The sequence below is a fragment of the Amblyomma maculatum genome, chromosome 2, assembly GCF_055883805.1.
Source record: "Amblyomma maculatum isolate TAMU_Amacu chromosome 2, ASM5588380v1, whole genome shotgun sequence".
In the NCBI taxonomy this organism is placed as follows: domain Eukaryota; kingdom Metazoa; phylum Arthropoda; class Arachnida; order Ixodida; family Ixodidae; genus Amblyomma; species Amblyomma maculatum.
In genome coordinates this window covers 125,179,795-125,206,134 of record NC_139345.1, presented here as the reverse complement: position 1 = coordinate 125,206,134, position 26,340 = coordinate 125,179,795, and the positions used below count along the sequence as shown (strand labels likewise).

Here is a 26,340-nt window from a genome sequence, read left to right as displayed (position 1 = left end):
TGCGTATTCAAGCTTAGGTCGAACGAAGGTGCAGTATGTTATATAATTTACAGAAGGAGGGGCGAATCGAAGGTTGCGGCGTAAGTAGCCTAGGACACGGTTAGCTTCATTTGTTAGCGTAGTTATATGATCGGTCCATGAAAGGTCGGCGCATAAGTTAATTCCTAAGTATCTGTAGGTAGTTACAGAGTTGAGGTCGGAACCAAAAAGAGTGTATTTTCGGGTAGTAGTGGTCTGTCTTCGATGGAAGGTAAGAAGAGCTGATTTCTTAATGCTTAATGACATAAGCCATTTGTCACACCCGGTTTGATTGTTGTCGAGATCAGTTTGAAGTGCATTAGCATCGGTTATGTTGTTAACAGGGCGATAGATCACGCAGTCATCTGCAAATAAACGGTTATATGAGGAAATATGATTAGGAAGGTCATTTATATAGATTAAGAACAGAAGGGCGCCTAGAACAGTGCGTTGTGGTAGTCCTGAAACAACTGGGGATGAAGCTGAGGAGCCGTGATTAGGAGCGGGTTTATATGCACTGGGAGATAATTCTAGATTTCTGCACCGCTAAATTCTACAAGCCTTTAACTGTGTACATTTTGTGTTGTAGGCAGATATAAATTCAAGTTGGTTGCAGCTCTTGTATTTCGGATTGTGATTTCAAATATTCTATTGAAAACGGATGAGGAGGAGGAAGATGACGAGGAAAGTCAGGGAGGTTAACCGTTAAAGGAACTGGTTTGCTACCCAGCCCTGGGGGAGAGGGGTAGGTGGGTATAAAAGTTGTGGGTAAGAGAGGGATGGGTGATGGCAGTACAGTCACAACACGGACATGTCACATCACATCACGTCACAGTCATATCCCATAACATAAAAATCATAGCCTTTCGATCAGTCCTATGCTTTTCATAAAGCGGAGCAGTGCCTGGAAGGCCTTCACCGCAGACGATCGCTGTGGCCAGGGACCTAGGATCTTTATTTCAGTCAGTGGGCATCCATCTAGACGCTCCAGCGCACGGGATAGGCACTGCCTTTCCTCGCTGTATATGGGGCACTCACAAATAATGTGGTCTATAGTCTCGTCGCACCCGCAGTTTGTGCATGCAGGGCTATTTGTCATACCTATCACAAAAGGATAAGAGTTTGTAAATGCTACACCAACCCACAGGCGGCACAGCAAAGTTTCTTCACATCGGGGTAGGCCAGGTGGAAGCCGGAGCTTCAGGTCAGGGTCCATGTATGTTAAGCGGCAGTTCGCAAACTGCTCAGAATTCTACAAGGAGAGCGTGTGTTCCCGCGCACATGCGCGAAGCGTGCCCGCTGCGCCTGCCCTGGAAAATGGAATCAACACACAATCGCCGTCTTGGTGGGCTTTTCGTGCGACCTCGTCCGCCCGGAGATTGCCCGCTATGCCGCTGTGTCCTGGAAGCCATTGGTAGATGATGTCGGGTGATAACTTTTTACACTTGTGTGAATTATTTCATGCTTTTGCAAAATGTTTGCCATATTTATCTATCATTCATTAATTTATTGTTGTACATTTCTTGTCTGCAATGTCTTCTCATACGTTAGACGACGTCCGCACAATTCCGACATCACTGCTGATTTGTTCGTTCATGCACTATATTCGTCGTCTAAATGACTTTTGTTTATTTATATACCCTAATAAGTCACATAAAGCAAATTTCTGAACCTCATACAATCATATCTCAATTCGTTACTCTCTACTGAGTGCCATAAGACCTGCGGAGATCCCACGTATCTCTCGCGAAATCACGAACATTGTTTTGTAAGGCTTTTTCTGTAATAAGTGATTACCAGGTAAAGAACAATAGTGCAAACGTCTGTTCTACTTTTAGATTTCACAGGTCAGGGGCTGGCGCGTACGCCGAGCCCCACTACCAAAAATTGCATGCTCCAGCCTCCCCAGTTTGGGGAAGTGGCGTGCTTCAGCCCACCTCAGTGCAATGGAAGGCCTCAGCACGGAGCCCGGCCATCTTGAACACCAGAGACTCAGCACCAGGTAAGTATGCTCAGAGACGTATCTTCAGCGCAAGCAGTGCCAGAGATCCCGCCATGCTGCGCAAGTGACGGCTGCCTTTCTGCGAAATGTTTTCACCCTATCAGAAAGCCCTGGTATCTCATGTCGTGAACAATTAAGTAAAGGCGTCGTAAGAGTGCATCTCTTAATTTTAAAGTAAGTTTAGAGCTCATCAATGAATTATTTTGCTTCAAGCATTTAGCGGATACCACACAACACCTCCCGCCTCAGAAGCTGTGGCTGAGAATGTGCGTCAAGCATGTGTGAAAGAAGAAAATTGGAGCGAGTGCATTGGTGAGAAAGAAAACAATAAAACGAAACTGAAGCCAGACTGATATTAAAGGTCCCCAGAAAAGGGTCACCAAGAAGGGTAAACAACGCCATAACACTGATAGTTATTGAACCACCCATCATTCTCCCGCAAAAATTTTCAATCTAGCTTCTGCAACACCAGAGATATCGGCGATTAAAAATGACCCTTCCATTTTTCCCTCTCAACTCGTACGCTGAAGGGAGCCATAAAAAACAAAAAATACAAGCAAGTTCAAAGCTCCGCCCAGACATACGTCACTTCGACGAACTTCCGGTTGCCGCGCGCTCGCTCGCTGGCGTACTCCGCCAACCCGTCCTCGTTTGCGCACGCCTGAGGAGTTCGCCAGTTCGCGCAGCGACGGTTAGTGTAACCGCGAACCCGTGGTTATCCTATGTTACACGGCGGACCAAACCATGGTTGCACCACTAACCGCGGTTACCGCAAACCGAGCTTGACGACCTCGGTTTGCGTCGTTAACCGAGGTTATGACGGCGTCTGTTGACGGAAGCTACTCGTCGGCGCCCGAGTGCGCGAAACGTACGAACGGTTCTGCTTCACAAAGGTATTCATTTGCGCACTGTATCACGTTTAAAGATCGATATATAGATTATGGTGCCGCCCGACGTCTTCGATTACGGCCGACAGGGCAGCAACTGCGTACTGAAGCCTTGTCGTGCCTACAGTATCGTTTGAACGGCTTGTTGCTGAGCAGAACGCCAAAAAATACGCGGCCTTAGCTATGAAAGTACACGAGTTTGCAACGCTTGCAGCACGGTATGCCGCGAGCAGGCTGAGGTAGGTTACACAATTACCGCGGGGGTGGAACGTGCGAGCGCGGCGAACGCCGGCGCCGTGCGTGACCGTCCCTAGTCGTCGCTAGGCCTACTGTTTCGCTTCGAAGCCGCGGCGGTCGACGCTTTGGAACATGATCAACGCTGTCGTAAATAGCCTACTTATGAAACTGCCATATAGTGATTCCTATCCTGCCATAGTAAAATAATTATAGGATTAACTCTGCCGACGCATTAATCGCAGAGCTAGTACGAGCAGATCGGATCAGCCGAAATGCACCAGCGGCAGCTGGCTTGAGCAGAAACTAGCTTGTATCACGGCTATCGCTATTACCAGCAATTTGCTGCTGGTCAGCGATCCTCACGAGGGCTTCATACTTGATATTCGGCTCAGTATTCCAGACGCCAACAAAGTTTAGCACGCTTTATTTCGGACATCGGTGCTAACGATCCGCCGTGTCGTTCGCGAACGGCATGCGGGAGGAGGGGCCACAGCGGCGGTGTTTACGGCGGTCGAGAAGGTGCTGCCATCGTGCGGTGCTTGACCGTGCTATTGACGCCTCGTCGGACGACACTCCGATACTCCTGAAACCACTTTATATAAATAAGATATTTGTAAATGCAGCTTCGTTCTGCCGATCCCTGCGTCGCTTCGGTTGTTGCAATTAATGGGCAATGGCCACCTAACCGATAAGGGCGGCGAGCTGTAACAGCCCGCACAGAGTTCGAGCAGCGTACGAGCAGACGACTTTCGCAGCTACCGGAAGTGTGTTCGTGACGTCATGGTTGCAGTGACCGCAGCGAATGGCAGCTTCTAGCAAGCCTTGCCAGTCAACCGACCCGTGACGTCACGGGATTAGGAAATAGTTCCATGCGACACCGCCAAGCGACATTTCCTCTGTTCGCGAATTTCAAAAAACGCTGTTTTTAAAAATTAATAATAAATCGCTGGCTTTGTTCCAAGGAGTTATACTTTGCGTTAATGCTCAAGAGGATGTGTTCTACACACTGAACACGTTTATCAGTGGTTTCTTGGGGGCCGTTTCCGTGGACCTTTAAGGAATGTCAGTTGTTTCAGCTTATTTAGCTTAGCGAATTTATACGTTCGAAGGTAGACGCAGTGGCCGAATTAGAACACATCGTATGATTTCGCGCGCTTCGAAGGGTCTTGAGCAATGCCCCCCCCCCCCCCCCCACCGCTCAACATTCCTACAAAAAACTAACAACATACATGTAAGTGCAGGAACTGCATTGGGAGAATGCTAATGCATTAGCGCTGCGTCTACGTACGTACTTCGTTCAGATCAGGCCGCCACCCTTTGACCTCCGATGCTACCATTGGAGAATGCGTAATGTTTTGCATTCAGACTTCGGTTACTCGCGGGATTCACCGCCGCCTTATTGGCTGGCTGTGTGGCGTCACATATGACACTATTTTCTTATGACACATTGCTTGAACTATAACATGTCTCAGCGATGTCGTTATATCACTGCAGCCTACCTGTACTAGACAGCAGCTCTTTAATTTTGTTCATTTTACTAATTTTGTTTTTGTCTAGAGCGTCCTTGCTCTAGACAAAGCGAATTCCTCTACCACTTCACTAGGCCAGCGTAGAGTATTAGCTGGCTTGCATTATGCAGCCCAGTGATTATGAGTCACGAAATCTTTTAGTTTATGTTCCTCTGAAATTTTTCCATTCTCTAAAGAAAAAAAAAAGCCCGCCCGATAGCAGTGGACAGCGAGTTTTTTTGTTGATAAGTGTCAGTTCGAAAGGACGCATTTTTGCGTACATAACTTAGGCTAGTAAAGAATTCACGTTAATAAATAGTAGATATGGTGTCTCCGGTGAGTGGAATATGCCATATGCGACACAATTAATACATATGTTAACGTTTCATTAAAGTAGATTTTAAATCTCGTATCTTTTGAAGATGGCAGGGCCTGGCGCGCACGCTTTATATGTGCAGCTTTGAAATTTCTCCTGGCAGCAATACGCCTAACGTACTGCTTATCACCTTCAGTTTGAATGCATAAAATATATGCTCTTAATCCACTGCTTTTAAAACAGTTGGGTCAGAAAGCCAGTCAAGCTGCCAAAGGGTAGCTTTTTCCGTAGCTCTTTAGTGTATCTACAAATACATAAAAAATAAAGGTTTGATTTGGTTTAAATCGAAAATAATACGCGCGGCCTGAATAACTCCATTTGTTTACGTCACTGCAAAATCCGGACGCAGTGATGTATACCAAAGGTTTGCGCGTGGTGTGACATCGTGCATAATTAAGGCGAAAGCCTTTATAGGCTCAAGGAACGAAACCCCGTGCACAAGAGTTGTGCGCGGGATCTGTGCGTCGGATCCGTGAATGCGACCTGTGCGCCCGATCTAACGCTGATGTGTCACTTTTCAATCTTCTTGATGACGTCATCACAAAATTAGAAATCGTGTGTCCACAGGCAATGGAGCCTCCATGCCTCGGATCCCCAGCCGAGCTTTTTAACCAAATGTGCCATCCTCGGCATCGTGAAACGCACATCATAAATCTCCCTGTCTACCGAGAAGATGATATTAGCAAAGAAAAATACGCTGAAAATAATGATAATGACAATGTTGACAGTTGCGATGATAATGATGGTGCGTTTAGTTGATAATAATATTTGGAGCACGCGTGATGCTCCGTGTGCAGCAGCAGCGCTCAGGATTTTGCATTTGTGCAGTATATATTCCACAGTGATCTCGAAATTTTTTCTCCTTAATTATTAATGTTAGGAAAAAAATTATTTCACAGTTGACATGTTGAGTACGTGCATACTATTATCTAAAATTAAAAATGTTTAAAAAATATCAAATGATGAGGCAGTTTTATCTATCGTGAAATATTACCCAGATGCGTGTATGTATCTGTGTGCAGTTATACCAGACCGATTTTTAAAGAAAAATAGGAAGAGTTACGCGCGAGCGGCGCAGAGCTCGTGGATCTTCTTTACCGTCCTCTGACAATTTATTTTCTTGCACATACCCCTCTCGTCGCTCTTTTTCTCGCATTTAAACAGAACAATTTCGATGTTGTCCAAACACTCTCTGTTTTCGCGATTAGCCAAATAGAAGTTTCTTGAAAAAGGAGAAGAAGAGCCACCAGTGAGTAGCGCAGAGCTTGTGGCTCTTCTCTCTTTCCTTTTGAGACATTCTATTCGGCTCGTACTTGTCTCGTGGCACTGACTATTTCGCTCGGTTGCCCCGGAAACAACGGAGATGCAGCTCCATCGCCGAACAGGCGCATGGGAGCTGCCTTTAAAAAAATTGGCAAAATTCGGCCTTTTTTTGCGTGCTGAAGTTACTGTATACACTTCAGAGGGCGCCGTATATAGTTCAGGATTCAAGAGTACAATTAGGCCTTGTTTGGTTCAAGCTGCTTCACAATTCAACTATCTACATAAACGTGGTCAGTTTTCAGTATTTTACCATTGTTTATTTGCTGGTGTAGAGAAATATGTAATCCGGCATGCGCCACACTCATTGAACCATAGCGCCAAATGATTAAGGAACCTACACGGAATTTTTTGCAAACAGCGCACACTGAACTATAAATGAAAAAGAAACAATAATAGTATGCGGTAGTAAAAGATTACAAGCTATAGACAACATCCTAGCGAAGACGCTAAATTCAATACAATTGCACGTTACGTAACACGATGCATCAGATCGCGACAGACCACCAACACCGCTTCCTCCGTTTTCCAACTTCGTTCCCGTCGTTACAACGAAAGTCGTCTTTTAACAACGAGCTAGGCCTCTCGGGACTGCAGTTATTTCAAGCCAGCCAAAATTCGCTTATGTTTTGGCGCGAAGTCATTCTGCGCCGGACATAGATGTGTTAAAACGACGCGAATTATTTCGTAAAAATTTTGTTTCAAACGGGAAAAAGAGACTCCACGGGGTACCTTTCACCGTAAACTCGCTTCGCGCTGGAGATATTACACAGGCGTGTATTTTTCTCTTGAACCCCAATACAACCTTTCAAACACTTCTCTGAGACCTCTCCAAGCTCGGTTGCAGACCTGTTTGCAAAGCATCGCGTTCGTTTGCTTTCACGTGTCGTCGACAGCGAGAAGAATTACTCGTCGACGCGAGTCGCTGTGTTACGCAAATAAAGAGAGAAAGAGGGAGAAAAAGAAGTACTAATCACCATCTCTAGCATAGGCTTCTCTTTCTTTCAGCCTGGTAATTTGTTTGAGCTAATCTTTTGAGCACCCTGGCCTGTGCTAATTGAGTTCCACTGTCAAGTAGATTGCGAGGAGCTCCCAGTATTTGTGTATGCTTTAGAAAAAGAAGCAGTACAGACTGAGAGTGGGTATTTGCCCTTTCCTTCCTTCACATGTTGAGCACGTAAAAGCACCCCTCAGAAAGACGGACAGCGTCTAGGAGGGGAGATTCCGGTGTTTGCCGATGTCTAGATGGTGGGACAGACCTGAAAAGCGGAAGTAAACAGTAAGGTAGAATGTAAGCCGTTTCAGATATCGCGATGTTTTTCCGCCAGAGATTTCGATCACGCACTGCGTGTCTTGTGGATTGAGCGCCATATAAGTCACGACTTGGCAGCTGGTATGGTCAGTAAAATTAGGGCTCACAAAAAAAAGGGGTCCACAGAAGGTCTCCAAACGGAGCAAGTAAGCTGCGTCACTATTTTTGGCGCTAAATCTTCGTCGAGAAGTGCGAGTTTCATGAATACATCAGCAGGTACTAAGCTAGCTAGGACATTCAAACAGCAGAACTTTCTTAGCACTGCAATAAACAGCAGTAAAAGAGCCGCGCACCAAGTACAGCATTTGCGACATGCGCTTCATAGGACAACAGAGCTAAAGACGAGGACAACGCAGAAATACACAGACTACAAGCATCAGCATTATTTGCCGATCTGCTGCGAATACTTGCGTTGGCGGCGGCACTAAGAATCCCTAATAATATTTTTATTTTGACAGCCCGCACAAAGCAGAAATACCAATACGTTTGCTTGGCTGCTCTTGGAGCAATTACGCAGCATTTGTATGCAGGAATTTACACGAGTATGTACAGTGCGTAGCGACTCCTCTGATTATATGAATCGGTATTTACAGGCCCCCAATTATTCCTAGCCAGAAAGATGTTCTCGACAAAATGAAGCCAAACCTTATTGTTTGTAGTTATAAGAGGAAACCACCCGTGTCTGGCCACGATTTTCATTAAAGTCGTTACGCCTGGCAAATGCTTGCCTTATTTGCTGGTAGTCCTGCGTGTCACTCGTCATTTCTTGAATACACATCTACTGGGTTAACCCTTTTTTATTATTTATTCCGCACAGTGCTCTTCTTTTTTGTTATGTTTACGCTGCCTAGTCACTGCGTAGGTTTTGCAAAGAACCTAGCAAGGCTAGTACAGAACGTGATCATGCTTTCGCACAGATTCTCATGTTCAATGTGGTATCAATGTGAATAGTAAAACTCTAAGAAAATTTTAGTTAGGATATTAAAATTTAATAGGTCTAAGAACTATTAATTAAGAAATACTCACCTCTGGATCGAGATTGCACAACAAAGTTCTTGATTCGAAGAAAAAAACCAATGTGAAACGAGACTCCTAACAATGCGAAAGAAGGTCTAATTGTTAAAAAATACTTCTGCGCCTACCCGTCATTTCTCTATCATTTTGTTATTGCTAAGCGCCTTTTCGTCCTGTTCATTCTCGGTAGCTTTGTAATGAAAAATGGTTTGAAGAACATGACAGAGTCGGAGTCAGAAGACTTCGCTTAATGGATAACCGATATACTGACTAAATCTTACAGTAACATAACTGCGTGCGATAATTACAGCGCACAAATAGTGACCTAAGTCCAGGATGGTACAGGGGGTTGCCAAAACGTTGTTGAGCACTCGAGAAAAAAGAACATTTTGAGATCAGCAGGAAGTTATTTGTGGTGTACGCAATGTGAGCGAGCGTTATGCACTTGTTTGTTGCATCTAGAATTAAAACACAATAAGGAGCATAAGAGCAGAATAGACAGCACGTGCATACATCTTCAGGTTATGATTTGCTGCTTATCGAAATTTCATGAATGGAAATTGCACACGACTTATTTATTGTCAGGTGTCGTCTATGAAGGAGGAACCTGACGTTTAATGAAGACTGGGAATTGTGTTTTTTGAATACTAGTAATAAAGTGCGGTGATGCGGAGCCAGATGGAAAGATATATGATATGTAATTAAGAAAGATACATTCAAAGTGACCTGTAATATCACCGTGTTCTCAACCACAGAAGACACAACTCTAACCAACTCTAACTCTAACCAACTCTAACCAGAGCTCTCTTAAGTGCGGACAAAAGCGCAAGACAAGAAGTCGTCAGCGGCTCATATCGCAGCTGTTACACATGCGTCGACACTGACTTCCGACACAATACTCTAAAACACCAGGTTACGCCGAAGACATCGGGTGGGACAATTTCACCTTGAATACTTGGACTTTGCGTTTGGTTTCAAGGTAAGTGGACGCTTACATTGCTTTGATCATTGCCCCAACAACTTGACCTTTGATCGTAGCTTTGACCTTGAGCCTGGCATGACGCTCTCCTGAACGTCATTGGTCATGTGACGATGCATGTAGTTGGTAATGAAACCATAAACGTCACAGGGGTGTATATAGAGGCGGGGCCACCGCCGTAAATTGTTGCGCCTTGGAGAAGAGCGCAGCGGGACTGCCGACAATTACTCTGTGTCGCAGACAGACTCTAGCTGTGTATTAGGTTTAGAATAGTTAAACAGCCGTAATGTTTTTATGCCCAACTGTCAGAGGTTGCGTTACACAGTCACTCAATCCGGAACGCTAGCAGCCAACGCGTCTACATATAGATGACTATTTTCAGTCCCGATAGTCAGAACATTATTCAATGCAATCATTTCGGCAAGTATTCATTTTTCTCCCCCTGCCAAATCACCTAACTACCAGGGTGTGCCGAAGAACGAATGTTATGAGAAAAATATATGCGTCGAATACGTTCCTTCAAAGACGACCATAATAGCAAGTGGTGAAGAGCGCGAAACATGTGCTTGAGTCGATTTATCACGTAGGGAGAGCCCGAGAAAGGGGCCGCCGCTTGTTTGAAGCTGTCGCTCACCGACCGATTTCTTGCGACGAGAAATTATACCGAAGAACTTCTTCAGCGGCACCGTGGTTCTATCAGGATTCTCGCTATATTCAAGTCATGTTGCGTGGCGGCCGTATTCCAGCCTACAGACATATGTGGCTGCGCGTGCGGCCTCGTACATGAGTGGTTCATTTCTTTTGACTTGGCTGCAACCGACGTGCATCTTATTAATTTCTTTAAAGATGCGCATGAAAAGCGGCGCAGCAATAAAAGCACACAGAAGTAGGCGAAGAGAGGAGAGCACCGCTGTTCCTGGTATCATGCCCCAACTAGCACTAGGATCTGTTTTAAGACGAAAGCCTTTAATGGCTCATACTATGCGTTCGTTCGTCCAGTCACACTATAGCTGTCAATCGAGTGACGTCATCATCCTAAACCGAAACTAACGTCATCACAAAAATAACCAGCCTCAAGCGGGAACCGAGCCTGCATCCATCGGATCCACAGCGGAGCACTTTAACCAACTACGCCACGCCCGGGATCCTGAAATGAACATAAAATTCTTGTCTACTGTGGGGTTGATAGCTAACAAAAAAAGTCTTCTCTCCACCGGGAATCAAATCTCGATCCTTTGGATCACCAGTCGAGTGCTGCAACAAACTGCGCATGCCCGGGATTGTAAAATACATCATAACTATCCTCGTCTACAATGAGGATGATAGTAGTGATGACAAAGACGCTGTAAATGGTGACAATGATAACGGTGGCATTAACAATCATAATAACGGTGCATATAGTTTATAAGGATAATAAGAGCCAACCCAATGTACAATGTGCACTAGCAACGCTCAGGCTTACGCATTTCTGCAGTGTAGATTCCACAGTGCTCTCGGAATATTTTTTTTTCGAAGACGCACTAAACAACATTCTTCAATGTTGAAATAGAACACCAGCTTCCGGCACCGCTTGAAAAAAAAAATGGCGGTAGAAAAAAACGTGACGAAAGTGAGTTGCAGGTAACGTAACCACGCCTACACAAATCGGGTTTGTTTTCTTTTAGGAAAGAAACAACCTGGCATACCTTTCAATTTTTTACGGATAACGATGTTTTTTTTTATATTAAGTTGCGATCAGTAGACCGCATTCGGCTATGCATAGTATCAGGGAAAAGCCGCGATATTCACTGTACACGCACACGTCTTCTGAGCTAGAACGACCTGAGTGACGTTCCTTTGAATCTTTTGCAGTAGATAACCCGCTTCACCATGCAGGACTGGTGGTTTCTGTGATGAAAACATTTAAGAAGGTGCAGACGCAAGAAATGTTTCTGAAGACGGGCAAAGACTACGCTTCAGTGCATAGTGCCGTTATCATGATCCCTCCTCCTCAGCGACTTTGGTGACGCAGTTGAGGTATGAGCATCGCAGCTTGAATTCAATACCAAAGATAGCATACCGGAAGGGGGTACGACATGATGATGTGGACACGGCAGGAGAGCAGACATCATATGGAAATTGCTTGAGAGCGGTTCTTCAGTTTCTTCGAATATCAACTTTTTCAGAGGAAAGAGGGAGGTTTTGAGAAGCGAGCTTGCAGTTTCAACCGACGATATCCTTAATGCGGAGCGCCATCTCTTAGTGCTGCGGAACTACGCCAGCCATGTTGTCTCGGTCAAGAATGCGAAGCAGTAGCCAAATGCTGGGTAGAAACGGCAGCTCGTCATGCTAGAAATGAAGTCCAGATGCGATGTTGCGTTGTGCCATGGATTCTGTGAGAATGTTACGATGCGTCTGAGAACAGGCACATATCAGCCTTACGTGTATTATTATTCTTTTTACTTAGCGTGTGCATTTAATACCAATAAACGGAATGCTAGCGGTCTCGTGTAAACAGGCCGATCAGTTTACTGCGTTTACTTCCCGCGCTCTATTTCTACAGACCGTTGCAGACACTTCACGTTAAAATTTCGACGCATGCTAAGTTATTTCGTATTGGGGACATGAAGAGGAGTTAGCCTGCATGTCTATAAGCTCTCCGATAGAGCATATTTACTCGATCAGATGCGAACATTCTGACACATCACCAATTTTTTTAGCCGGCGTAAGCCTGTGCTACTCAAGCTTGCAGCCCAACGACAAGGAATTGTTATTTATTTTTGGCAATTCGGGCTAATATGCTGTTGGTGCACTTATGCTACAAGTTTCCAAAAGTAAAACCGGTACCAAAAGGTTTTCTGCCGGTAGTTAAAGCAGTGTACTCAAATAGTCATGTGCCGATTCATTCTTATTCCGCTGCATGTGCAGCGGACGTATCTCTCGGATTATTTAGCTTGGCATATCGCGACACTAAAATTACCTGCACAGCTGTGCCCAAATTTTGCTTTATCGAGCACTGTAATCGTCGGAATATCTTTCTCCTTTTTGAATAGCTTATGTAAAGGGGAGCTCTAGAGTATGGTGTAGTATCGAGTAGGAATCGCGATAATCTTCGGTCGATCCAGAGCGGTCTATACCTCAGTACAAAACGGCAACTCTGCACAGAAGGCTACAGAGAATATAGTTGGTCATCTGCTAGGGCAGCTATCTTCGTTATTTTTCTTGCTCAGTGTTTTTTTGTCCATTACGCAATATATATATATATATATATATATATATATATATATATATATATATATATATATATATATATATATATATATATATATATATATATAGTATGAAAATAGTCGTACTTGGTTGCCAGATGTATGCATACGTAGAAAAATGCTTCCTATTGTTTCTTAATTTAGTTTTATTTATTCGTCTATGTTCCTTCAAGATCACGACTGAATGTTAATTGTTGCCCTTGACTTCTTATAGCACTGGAAAATACAAACAGATAATGTGTACATAGATACAAACAGGCAGCGGACACACAATATACACCCACATGCATAAAGAAAGCAGGTCAGGCGCAGTCATTCCGCCAGGAGCCAGCCGCGAGTCAGGCGTATGCAATAAAACCTGCAAAAATGCTACATTGCAGGTAATGACTCTTGACAGTCATTACTCATATTGGAAAAAGAAATTTGAGGGATGGAAGCGGGAAGGGAGGACAAGAAAAAAATAATGGGCGTTAGGGAGCGGTGGCTGTCTAAAGTCAGTAAATGTACACACGGTAAGCCGAGTGGTCAGACAATTCACGACGTGTTCTGAATCTCTTGGAAGAAGGCAGCAGAGCAGGTAACAGCACAAACTCGCCAAGAAAGTTTTACGAGAAGAGGTCCCTCACCATGAATGAACAGTACATTTGCGTAGAACGTCTTTCCCTTTTTTTCTTTTCCCAGCGGCACCTGTCTTTTCGGGTTGTCGAGTAAAGTTAGCGGTTTTGAGGAGAAATCACAAGTTGCTGGTTTCCTCGTAGCGTCAGTGAGAGAGATTGCCGCTAAAGAGCACGCACACACACAAACAAAACGCCAAAAAGAGGATGAGCGTTTACTAGTTAGCGGAATGCATTTGCAGAGGGCGTAACGGGGACTAGCCATGGGCCAGCGGGCGCCAAGAAGAAATTCGGGTCTGAGAGTTAATAAGGATTCTACGAGGACTCTAAGGTTTCTGCGGCACTGTAAGGACTCTGCGGCACTGTATTCACTCCTCCCGAAGAACAAACTATGCCTTGTATGAGACCACTCCATTCTCCTAGGAAAATTTGATCGATCCCTTGTGTTCCACCTCATTCGCATTTCCATCCAAAGCGAAAATCAATATATGGTTTCAACCAAATAAATAGAAAGGGACTATAAGACAAAGTAATGAATTTATTCATTTTTCTTCCTGCTGCAAGCATCCGAACAACTTCACAAGCAACAACATGCAGTTGCAATCTCGAGAAAGGCTCCGATGAAATTTTCGCATCACATCTACACATTCATTTTTTTATTTATTTCATTTTATTCGAGCCTTGGTCATCCGTCTCACCTTAGGAATTATTTTTGCTTTTCTTATCGCTAGTCTGTCTGCCCTGGACCTCCAAGGAATTGCTGCTCCACGCACTTAAACTGCGTGCTCTCACACCAGGCGTTCAGGCATCGGATAGCCATCGCTTCCGAAGTGCTTTTACCATGCGTGCGTCATGAATGAAAAAGGACTGTTTAGAGAAGTTCCTCTCTTCTCAGACCCTTACACAGATCATACAACTCGCGTTGTGCAGAGAAGAAGACATTTCCTCATGGATTCGTATATTCCAGCTCGTTAACAAGAACAGCATGTTAAGAACGTCGTCTCTTTTGTGATAAAACAACGTTCATATATTTGCTACGCAATGGTCATAGAAACAGAAGTGCGGGGCTTTAAATTAGGACATTATACGAAAGCTGATTACAAAAAATGTCGGGAATTGCTTAAAGTATACGAAGCAAAACTAATACTTTTACTGCACTGTTTGTTATTTCAGGTGTAAGGCTTGTAAAACAACATCACTACATTGCAATTATCCAGGAGAAGTACAAAATATGACTGCTAGAGGCATCATGAAATAGGAACATATAGGAATTGACACCAAATTCTTTTTTTAATATGTGGTAATGCAGCTACTTATGCTTTTAATGCTCATACTGAAAAACTGTTTCTGTCCTCCCAGGGCATGTTTTCTTAAGGTGTCCTGCTCTGCCAGGTTTTTCCTGTATTACCGCCATCCTTCATCTCTGCCTAACTTAAATATGGCTCAGTGTGTTCTCTTGACCTGCTTAATGTATTGTTAATGTGATCTTAACATAAAGGAATGTTCATATCAAAGCTAGATGTTCGCAGGCGGAAATGACGATGAAAACTGTTTCTGATGTCGCCCGTTCTGTTCTCAGGAAAACCAAGGTGTTTATAATGTATAGATAAAATCGCAAGGACGAGTCTAGATTCACATTTGACGACGGCCCACGCCGCTGACTTTTTTATTCGACGACAGAAATAAATGTCATTTATAAACCTTGTTTATATAATCAACGCTAATATTTCTTTAACATAAAGGCTATGACTTGCTGGTAGCGATAAAAATAAATATAATGAAAAATGTTTACAACGATGATTTTATTTGCAACTGTCTACCTCACTCTGCCTGCCACAGATCAAACCACATAATTTCATTGTCCCTCATTATTATGCTTATAATCTCAGGAGGAACGACCAGAAGGAAACGATCTCTTTTTTGTCATTACAGGTGTTTTCTTCTCTAGCATGTAACTAAGCTTCGTTCGGCAGATGTACAGGCATTCCTTGGTACCTCCTTCAAACCTCAGTTTTTTGATGAACTAAAACTTCTGAGAAAATGTTTTCTTTAGTTTTGTTAATGCCGCTAATTAAAAAGCTAAACTTTTCAGAGGCCAGAAAGATAATATGAAGTCGCCATACCGGGCATGTTGTTGATGCTCAGTATAAATGTATTCTGAATAAAATGTCATACTGACAATGGCAAACGAAGGCTTTCCATCTCATAATGTCAACATTCATGCACTTCTTTAGCGTTGCTTATATCATGAAATGTGGGCAGTCTAGTAATTAAACAAAATCATGAAATGGCTGACTACATTCCTATTGATGTTTTAGTTACAGACGGTGTGTATTCTCTAACAAACGTTAAAGTTATTACTAATGCGAAACTGGCAGATTCAGCTGTTGTCGTCCTGAATATTCTTCCGGCATGTCGGTGGTGTTACGATTGTTGTGAATTAGCGTTCCTAAAGCTTTTGGGTTCTATCCACTCACGCATTGCCTTTGCATGACACTCCAAGTTACTCTAAATGCTACTTTAGATTACTTTCGTAGGAATTCGTACGAAACAGTTCAAATGTGCGTGCTTTAGATGAGCATTCAGTACGTTTTGAAGTTGCCATCCTGAATTAAGCCTGGCACGAGGATATGTCGCTACCTATGTTCATTGATTCATTTCGACTGACATTGGCGCTAAACAAGGAAATCATCAAAGTGGGGAATCATTTATTACTACGGACAGAAATCAAATAAAACAAAGGCAGGTTGCTTGTTTTATCGTGCCCCCGCCGACCCTTTTGTACAGCAACATCGGGGCAGTTACAGTGAGTTTCACACTGTTCGGTAAAGTCAGCTTATGTAGAAGCCACATGATGTCATTAAACCCCTGCATAGAAGCGCGCACATTTATTTGATTATTTGTTTATTTATTTATTTGAACATACTGTAGCCTCGATGAGGCTATGGCAGGAGTAGTCAAACAAAGAAAATTGTATCAAGAAAATACAAACATATAAATTAAAGAAAATAAAAAATGGCACTAGGAAGCAATGAAAATGTCAACAAAGCAGAACGTGTGGCAGTCACTAAGCATCGCGCCGCCTAGATAAGAAAGTCTATTCTGTATTCCGGTGAAATAAGGAATGGGGTCGGGGAAAATCGTGCCCCATCTTGGAACAGCGTCATGACCTTGGCTTGCCAGTAGCTTTCAATTGTGGCTCATATCATTTACTGCCCGCAGGCCAACTTTCCTTGCACCTAGTTAGTTGCCAGTTATTGTCGTAAGCGTACTTTCTGCAGTTATTAAAATGCAGCAGAGCGTGCCAATTCGTATCAGTTATGTGTCATGTCGCTGGGTTATCCTTAAAATAGGTGTTATGCACGCATAGGGCATACCTATAGATTGTGCATCAAATGTCTCTGATATGCACAATTCGGGAGCGTAGATCGCTGAACAGGTAGGTTCTTAAGAATAGCAGAGAAGATTTTCTTTATTTCTTTTCTTATTGATACTGTCAGCCCTGTGATGACCATTACAGGAGTGGAAACACAAAGAAAAAACTTAGTAAAGGGTGTCCTTGCATGCACAGGCAGAGCAATTACATTTTTCTGCCATTGATGAGGCCAGCAGGTTTATACCCTTGAAAGCTAGCAAAGCACTAATTTCAGAGCCTTCCGATTACTCTTTCTTCGTGCGCCATTGGTCCTAAAAAGCTTGAATTTCTATTTCTTGGCACTGCCTTTGAGTATGCATGTATTTGTAATGGAACACCACATATCTGTGTCTAAGCTCAAGAAAATGCTTTTTAGACCGCTACTTGTACTGGTCACATTTCTCAATGTAATTTTTATCGCATCCAAGGTCATTTGAGCCACAGTTTTAATTGGAAAGAAAGCGTGGCCGTCGTATAAGAAGATCGTATATATACCACGAAACCAATGTGACACAATGGCATGTGACCAAGGTTACCGTACCACATTTCCAAATAGAATACCACCACGTGACTACACGACAGTTGCATTGCGACAGCAGACGCGTAGCCGCGGTGTTCGATAGCCGCCATTCAGACAGAACTTTCGTTTTGCTATGTGTAGCCGTCTGGCAGGCGTCGAGGTTGGACTCCGACCCCCGCACAAGGTTGAGAGTGGTGTCTAACAATTTGGAACGTATGGAGCACAAAATTGCAATTTGGGTTGAATCGCAGTCTATGCGGGAGGCTGGCACCGGAGCAGTTAGCTCTTCCAAACCATGACCCCGGGGATTTTCAGACAGGCCTATGCGGTCGAAACGTTTGTTGTAGGGCATTCCAGGTGGTGCCAATTCAACTTGCGCGGCGCACATTGCTATCTAAGTTTGAATCACGACGTCCCTTTCGCATATAACAAAGGAGTATATCTGATATAGCGATGGTGGACATGCAGCATTTGATCCGGACATAAATAAAGTCGGTTACAGCATTGGTGAATTAGTTTATTCAACCACGACAAACGATTTCTTGAGCTAACGCTCAATAACCGTTCCCTGCCTAAGCATCGGCTCATTTTTTACTTGAACAAATGCTTTATTTTTTTTTTTTGCGATATTGCACGATTTATTATTCTGTACGTGTACTTGGGTGATAGTTTTTATCCTGTTCTTTAACTTAGTTTTTCTTATTGAAAATGCTGGCCTGTAGTTTTAGTGGGAGCTCGAAAAAGCTCTCTTTTGGAAATCAACGCCTGTTGCATCCTTGTTCACGTCCCGCTGTTCTATTTCACCAGAAAAATGTATTCCCTTTGCTGTCGTAAGGGCGATTCGCAAACACACTGCAGTAGCTTGACAATCTCCAGTGCCTTCCAGCTAGTTGACGGTGTTGTACGTAGGGTGAAAAATATGTCTGAGGGGAAATTATTGTGATCGGAAAAAGTCACGGGTGTCTAAGCAAACAAGAGACAACGCTCTTGTAGCTCATCTGACAAAATGACGAGCGAGGTTGTTTTGAAAGAAACGTCGAGTAACCGTGAAGGAGAAGCCATTTAGCGTGCAAAGATGAGACGAACTGCTAATGTTAATTTTAGCTTCTTAGACACGATACCTAATCGCAAGGGTAATCGCTTCCAAGTTGGGATCAAGCTTGCGGCGCAGCTGCAGCAATAGAGGCGCCGATCGAATCTCTTTCGTCTGCTGTATGGAGAGAAGGGCATGAGCAGACCTTATCTACCTAGCTGGCACTGTACGTACTCGCCAATATTTCCCTTATTCCACCGAAGTCAGAACACACAGCCTGTGACGGCTGTGACACAGGCTGACAAAAAAAAAAAACACTGGAAAATACCTAGTCTGAGTTGTTATAGCAGTACGAAAGTTTTTGGCGGTTCAGGTAGTGAGCCGCAAGAAATTAGCAGTGCCCAAAACTTTTTCCAGCTATGCTTCTTGGTTGGGAATTAGTGATGTAATGATTGCTGCATAGCAACCAAAAATATTTTCGTTGTTAACAATAAAGGCCCGAGTGGGCATTACATGGTGGGGGGGGGGGGGGGGGGGGGGGGGGGAAAGGAACGTGTAACGAAACCTCTGAACAGAGTACATCAGTAACGGTGCGGCACAAAAAATAAGTGGCTAATAGGCATTTACTGAGACAGGAAGGGAAATCACTTATTTCACTTCAGTTATTTTTTCATTTGGCGCTTAGAGTACACACTATATGTGAGCAGAGAACAACTTCAATCTTAAACGCTATAATTCATTGCTGCATTTTTGCGCGACTTCATCGGTGCTATTTGAATAGCAGTCGCGGTGAGCCCATTTAATCCTCTTTTGCGTAGTCGCAGACGGGGTGCTCCTTGTAACCTTTACCTGTTCGAGTATTCCAAGAACTTGGTCACTTGCTGATAATTGTTAGAATCATCGCGGCCGCTTAGGAAATCGCAATTTTTTAGCAACGATGCCATCGCTGCTGGCCCGTGGAATTATGTGCAGTTCTGATATTATTGTTCTCAACCTCTTTGTACTGGAATGCCGAAAGCTTGGTTACCCTGCTTTCTTTATTGAGATTGGTGATGATATAAACTGTCAGTGGACTTTGTGACAAAATAAAATTGCAAGAAGCCTAATTATGCTCTCACACTGTGAAAATCGACACCACCTTCTCTACCGATCACGGTGCATATAGTTGTGAAAAGGCACTGAGGTAAACACAAAGCTAACTTGTAATTAAGCAGCTGAGAACAATATATGCGCTCAAACCTGAGTGAACAACTCAAGCGTTAAAAATGGTAGTTGCGCAGTTCGTTCTTCCCTACTATGTAGACTTCCTGTTTACTTCAGCGTGGAAGGGCCTGATAACAAGTAAATAATGTAGACCAATCAAAAGCTGGAAAAAGGCAGCAGAATGGCAGCTGCTGGCGCCAGTTTAGACCTTTCTTTTTATTGTGGCCATTCATTCTCGCCGATTCTCCCGGCTTTCAAGGCGGAAAAAAAGGACAAAAATCGTTTCATATATATCGTTCACGTTTTCGGTCCTAGACCACTGACGAACGTTCATACAAACCTTCTAGTCTGCAATAATGTTCTCTTTCTCTTCTTCCTTAGCATAAACTTCCAACAGCATCGTCGCTGAAAAGCTTTTACCTTTCCATTTGTAGACTACAGTGAAATAGACAAGATAAACATGTGCAATAGTGTCGCTGATATCAAAGAAGCTTTATTTCTTAAAACATATATTTTCGAATTGAGATTGCGTTTACGTTGAGTAAACCTTTTTAGTTCATCGCCGCGAATGGAGGTCAATAGAAGTATTTCTTACATCAGCAACTATGATGGGATTTAATATAGTGCAACGAGGTTTACATTATACAGGACATTAAAAAAAGACGATTCCTTGAAGAACTTTGTTACGCTGTTATCAAGCAGCTAAGCACAGTGTTCGGGATTTGTCGCAAATATGCTAAAAAGATTTCGTGAAATATTTTCATTTCACACCCTTCCACACCGAAAATAATGGTGGTGCCACTGAATACAACGAAAAGGGGCAAGAACCTCCTGAGGCCCCATAAATGTTCCCCTTCTTTGCGAAGACACGAAAGATTACAGCGCTTCGAGGCGAATGCGTATACTGAATGAACCCGCCATTCTCAATGCATTTTATTGATAGAGCCCTTACATACCTTTCAACATGATAGGGTAACAAAAATGATACGGTTATCCAAACCTGTTACCTCAAATTAGTGATACAGCCAATAGAGGCAATCATGGAGAAGGCGAATTCGTGCCAAAACAGCAGATTAATTAGGAGTCATGTATTCTAGCAGGCTGTCAATAGGAGCGTATTTGGTATCGCACCGTGAATGGTAATTTAAAGCTACCCAATCGTTACTTGAAAAATCTTTCTGCGGGAAGTAATTATTCGAGTTCTAAGCATTGCCACCTAATCGAAATAAAAACCTCCACCTTTCGAAAATATTTAAGTGCTCTTAAAAAGTTAAAAAGGCATCTAAATTTTTTCTTTCACACCCGCCCGATTTCTCCAAAGCGGCTGGGTTCATAAACGAAACACATTTGTATGGCGTCATTACCGGTTGTTTCGACTTAGTCGATTTCTCAACCGATAATAATACAGTTCACTCTAATGTCTCCTTAGGGATCCAAACTTAAGGTTTTAAGTAAGGATGAATAATCGAGTGACAAAGGAATATTCAGCAACCATTTACAGTTCAGCTCACTAGTGACAGATGGGAATCGGACGTTCTTTTATTTCGGCTCATAAATGTGGCTGCTAAGTCGTGCAGCAGCTTAATACAGCTTCGCTAATGCGGGGAATAATTCTTTGTCGCTCCTGGCAAATTGGGTCGCATCCAATGCTTCTTCATATGCATGCCATGGCACCTGTTATTTGGCAGGAGACATGGCAGGTGTGCCGAAGGGTAGCCGAAGAAGACAAAGTGCGAGCGTTGTGTAAAGAAAGACGGCGCTGGTGCGGGCGATCCTTTCGGTGTTCTGGGGATCCCCGCTATCGCGCTAGTTCCTGCTGCTGCCCTTCTGACCTGCGGTCACTGCTATCGCCTAGTAATTTGGCTAGGACGTGACAATATGTATTTATAGTTGGTTTCAGTGAAATAATTTATCCTGGCGTACTTTGCTTTTGTGGTTGCTTACATTAAATGTTAGTGTGATATCAACAGTGGCGTATGGGTCACGTGGTTTAATCCTATATTCTAGCCATATGAGCAGGTTGAATTCATTCTGCATAAAAATCAATATAAGGGTTCGTCCTTCGTGCTGCTTGTCTGATGCTCAGATATGCCTCGCGAAACGGTTACCAGTAGAGTGGAGAAGGCCGCCCAAGCTTTATGTACACCTACGCGTACTATCAACCAAGATACACTGCGCTAAACTGCTACTTTCTATTTATTTTATTTATTTATATATTCATTTACATATACTGCTAATCTCATTCCCGATTATTGCAGGAAGAGCTCATATAGGATTGTCAAGTACATGTAGCAAATTCGAATATGCCAGGTTTGGCAACATTTTAATGGTAGCAGCAACTTGTAGCGGTTTGAACAATCGGGTAATAAAGCGCGAAAAGGAAGAATGGTTTACAGATGCATATATTCGTATTAGTAATGCAATTTGAAAAAAAAATAACAATAGCAGAAATAGGTACATCACAGACAGAACACCGGCACAATAAAAATACCAACTGAATTTTTTTTGTAATGATGCTTCTTATGAATGATTTACAAGCACTGAAATAAACATATTAAGGATAGACTGTTAAGAATATATAGATCTAGGCTATTTCATTCTCTTGTGACTGGTGGAAAATAAGCAACTAAGAAATCAGTACGATATGTTGATCGGTGAGTTTTTGTTAATACTTATGCCTTGTAGTTCTTGTTTCATCATAGCTGAGGTACGTCGAATTATCTGTGCTTGTCTGCTTGTAAATTATCAGATACATGAACCTTCAAAGCACTAAGTTGGCTCTGCTTTCTAGTTATAATATTTGCGTTGTTGAGTAGCTCAGTAGAAGAATATCTTAGTACGCAATTATTGAAGAGGAATCTATCTGCCTTCCTTTGCACTCGCTCTAGTTTTTGAATGTTTTCTTTAGTAAACGGGAACTAAGTTAGATTAGCACATTCTAGTGCGAATCTGACGAGCGTGCTGTAGGCTAGTAATTTTGTTTGATAAGTTGCTTGTCGAAGGCGTCCTTTAAGGAATAATGGTCGTTTTAGGGCGCTAGATGTGATGCTATCTATAGATGAGATTCCCAACTCAAGTGGTCTGATAAAATCGACACCAAGGTATTTGTATTCGTGAACTGCAATCAGTAGTGGCTTATTGATACTATATTGTAAATGTGAACGTTCTCATTTACTTGCTATTTTTATTACAGCTGATTTTTTTACAATAAATATGATTTGCTAGTAAGTGCACCATTTTGACACGATCTGCATGGAGTTGCTCATTGTTAAATGGTCTTAAAAAGAGTGAATTTGGCAATACAATACATAGTCATCAGCGGATAATCTAATGTCTGTACCGGTGCGGGAAGCCAGATAATAATGAATATTAAAAATAGTATAGAAGCCAAAACCGAACACTTGGGAACGCCCGATGTTGTCGGTACTTGAGCAGAAACCTTGTTGTTAATAGCTATGAACTTTGATCGGTTAGTCAGCAAGTGCTGCATCCAGTTGACAATTACATTATTAGCTAATGTGTACTTTAGCTTGTGAGCACGTTTTTCGTGCGATGCCTGGTCGAAAGTTTTTCAAAAATCCAGAAATATGAGGTCGACTTGTTTCTGGTTATCTGTGCAGAAGGATATGTCGTGCAATAGTACAAGTAGCTGAGTGACTGTTGATAGCCCTTTCCTATGCTTGCGTTCGAGGACCATGCATTGTTATATGCTAAATGAATATGCTCAAGAAGTTTACAGGCAGTGCAGGTGAGCGAGTTGCGACGGAGGTTTTATGCCTGCTTTGTGTACAGGAATTACTTTAGCTGTTTTACATTCGTTAGGTAGGGTGACAGTTGACGGTGATCTGTCAAAAATAACGTACAGATATTTTGCTACCAGTTCTGCACGCTTCTTAAGAGAGATATTGAGTATGCCGTCAGGACCTATACTTTTCTTAATGCCTATGATTATCAAGAGGTTCAAAGCTTCAGCCTCAGTAATTGTTAGGTTTTCCAACTGTCCATTATGTTGGTGTACCAGCGGGAAGTTCCCGTCATCGACTTTAAAAATAGGTGGAAGTGTTATTTAAGGTGGTCGTGAATTCAAAGCTCTGTTCTTTGGGAGCTTGGCTTACGTCGCGTGGATTAGGGTTTATGTAATCCCAGAACTTTCTTGGAGAATGCTTTAAGAGGCTAGAAAACGTATTAGTAAGATAATTGTTGTTGGCTAGAGATAATTTTGCTTTCATTTCCTTTATGGCAGTAAAAAGATTACAATTACTACTCGGATCACGCTTTACCCTTTTCCGCAAGCTATTTAATCTCCGTTTTGCATTAATTATATCGCGCGTTATCCAGGCTTCTTGTGATTCTTCCTTCTTGACATGGTTAATCTTGACGAATGCAGTAAAATGTGAGGCTCTTAAATCTTATGCATATCGTTTGTCAATGTCTGCAGCAGTGTCACTTGATAGGTTCTGAAAAAAAGAAAATTTTAAAAGAAGGTAGTTTAGTATGCTTGTATCAATGGCGTTACTGCAATCATGATATGTAGTTTTCGAAGTATTAGTTTGTGGACTGATATGCTGTCCTTGATTACAGTATTTGTTTTCGCTGAATAAAGTGTTCGCCAAAACAATATCTGATCTAATATGCGCGATGAAGTCTTCTGGACACGTGTAGGCTCTTAAACAGTCTAACTAGGGTTAAAATTGAGCATTATATTATAAAGCACTTCTGCGCATGCAGAAGGAATTCCATCCTGGCCGGCCAGTTAATTTCAGTAAAATTTAGGTTTCCTTATAATATCAGTCGTGAACCGTGTACATAGCGCTGCATGTAGCTAAGGAGTTTGTGCAAGGCGTCACCATCTTATTAAGAACTACGATATAATATACACCTTACAATAAAAGTACGTTACCCGAAAGTTAGTTTACAAAACACTGCCTCGGCATCTCCGACTGGTTGCATATTCATGAAATGAATACAGTGTTTGATTAGGATGGGCACTCCTCATCGTGTTTGTCTGTCATTTTGAACAATTTTGTAACTTGGCGGGATTATGTCGGCATTACTTAGGTCACCTGTTAGCCATGTTTCATTTATTCGCATGGAGTCTGGTTCGAGACCGAGAAGCAGTGATACCAAAGAACCCGTCTTGTTAACGATGCTGCGATCATTTATATTTATAAAAGTCACTTCTGACGTTTTCCGCGACGAGGGTTTTACCTGCGAGTGGCTTTGTTGGTTTTCGAGCTCTATATGGGTGCCTCTGTTATGGTCCACAATGCGTTTACTGTTTGTTTCTATATCCCAGTGATATAATCTTAGGTTCATGCCTAACTTGTCGTCGACTCAGCGTACCTTGTCACCCGATTTTTGGTTTGGTTTTACAGAATCACGCAGTTTTTTGCTAATATCTCGTACACACACTAAGAAATCTTCGCTGATTGCGTTCACATTTTTGTGCTTGTGACAGTCTTGAAGTACTCTTGGCTTGTCTCGGAAATCAAGGAGCTTCATAAATACTGGCCTAGTTTTTCTGTTTTTTTTTTTTGCTTCTCATTGTGTGTGAATCCGTACCATCGCCACACATGCGGTCTTGAAAACTTCTTCGATAATATGTCACATAGGTTTATCTATGGTAAACATCTGTGATTTGTTTTTTTTTTAAGAGGCTATCGCACGCATTTCATCCAGAGTAAGTTGTCTACAAAGACAATCACCCTTCCGTACTATGCTCTGAAAAATGCGAGAAATTATCATGTCGCTTTCTCAGCACTGGGTTTCAGATTCCTTGCCACCAATTAAAACTCATGCGTACATTTAAAGCGTACATGAAATAGAGAGAAGAAAAGAAAATGATTCAAGGCGTACTCAAGCAATTTTTCCCAGTCGTATATTTGTGGAATCGCAGAGACCCCTCCTTATCTAAGAACATCAATGTCCTCTTCGTGTAAGCGATGCTAACAATTATTTCAATGGTAACAATACAAGGAAGTGTAAATTTCAAAATGAAATGTCATGAAATTTCTAGAGTAGTATTCTGCGCACATAAATTCATCGTTAATATTGAAGCCCAATTTTCGCAACTTGTGCCCTTCTCTCTGCGTGTGTGCGTGTGCGCGTGCGCGTGTGCGTGCGTGTGTGTGTGTGTGTCTGTGTGTGTGTCTGTGTGTGTGTGTGCGCGTGTGCGTGCGTGTGCGTGTGCGTGTGCGTGCGCGTGCGTGCGTGCGTGCGTGTGTGTGTGTGTGTGTGTGTGTGTGTGTGTGTGTGTGTGTGTGTGTGTGTGTGTGTGTGTGTGTGTGTGTGTGTGTGTGTGTGTGTGTGTGTGTGTGTGTGTGTGTGTGTGTGTGTGTGTGCGCGCTAGAGTGCGCGCCCTCGCGTGTATGTTCATCTCGTGCGGCACTCAAGGCATCTGTGCCGCTGGCGCCCTTTACTTCGTATTGGCTCTGAAAAAAGACATATTGACAATTTGTGCAAGAGAAGGAAAGAAAGCTTTGACAGGATGAAAGCATCATTTTTTTATACGTTCCGGATTCTAATACAGAAAAGAAAATCTGAAACCAAGCGGAGCCTCGGACAGATTACTCTTGTGGTACAATAAATTGTCCTTCGCTTGCAGAGCTTGCAGCGCAACGTTTTCACTGCTACAAACTGATGTCCAAGATTATT

General features: G+C 42.8%; 1 non-coding gene across 1 annotated transcript; it reads right to left on the bottom strand.

Moving 5' to 3' along the window:
- Positions 1 to 1,867: 1,867 nt before the first annotated feature.
- On the bottom strand, positions 1,868 to 2,028 carry LOC146199784 (U1 spliceosomal RNA). The gene has a single exon (XR_014705374.1). It is a non-coding gene; the product is annotated as a U1 spliceosomal RNA (small nuclear RNA).
- Positions 2,029 to 26,340: the final 24,312 nt, after the last annotated feature.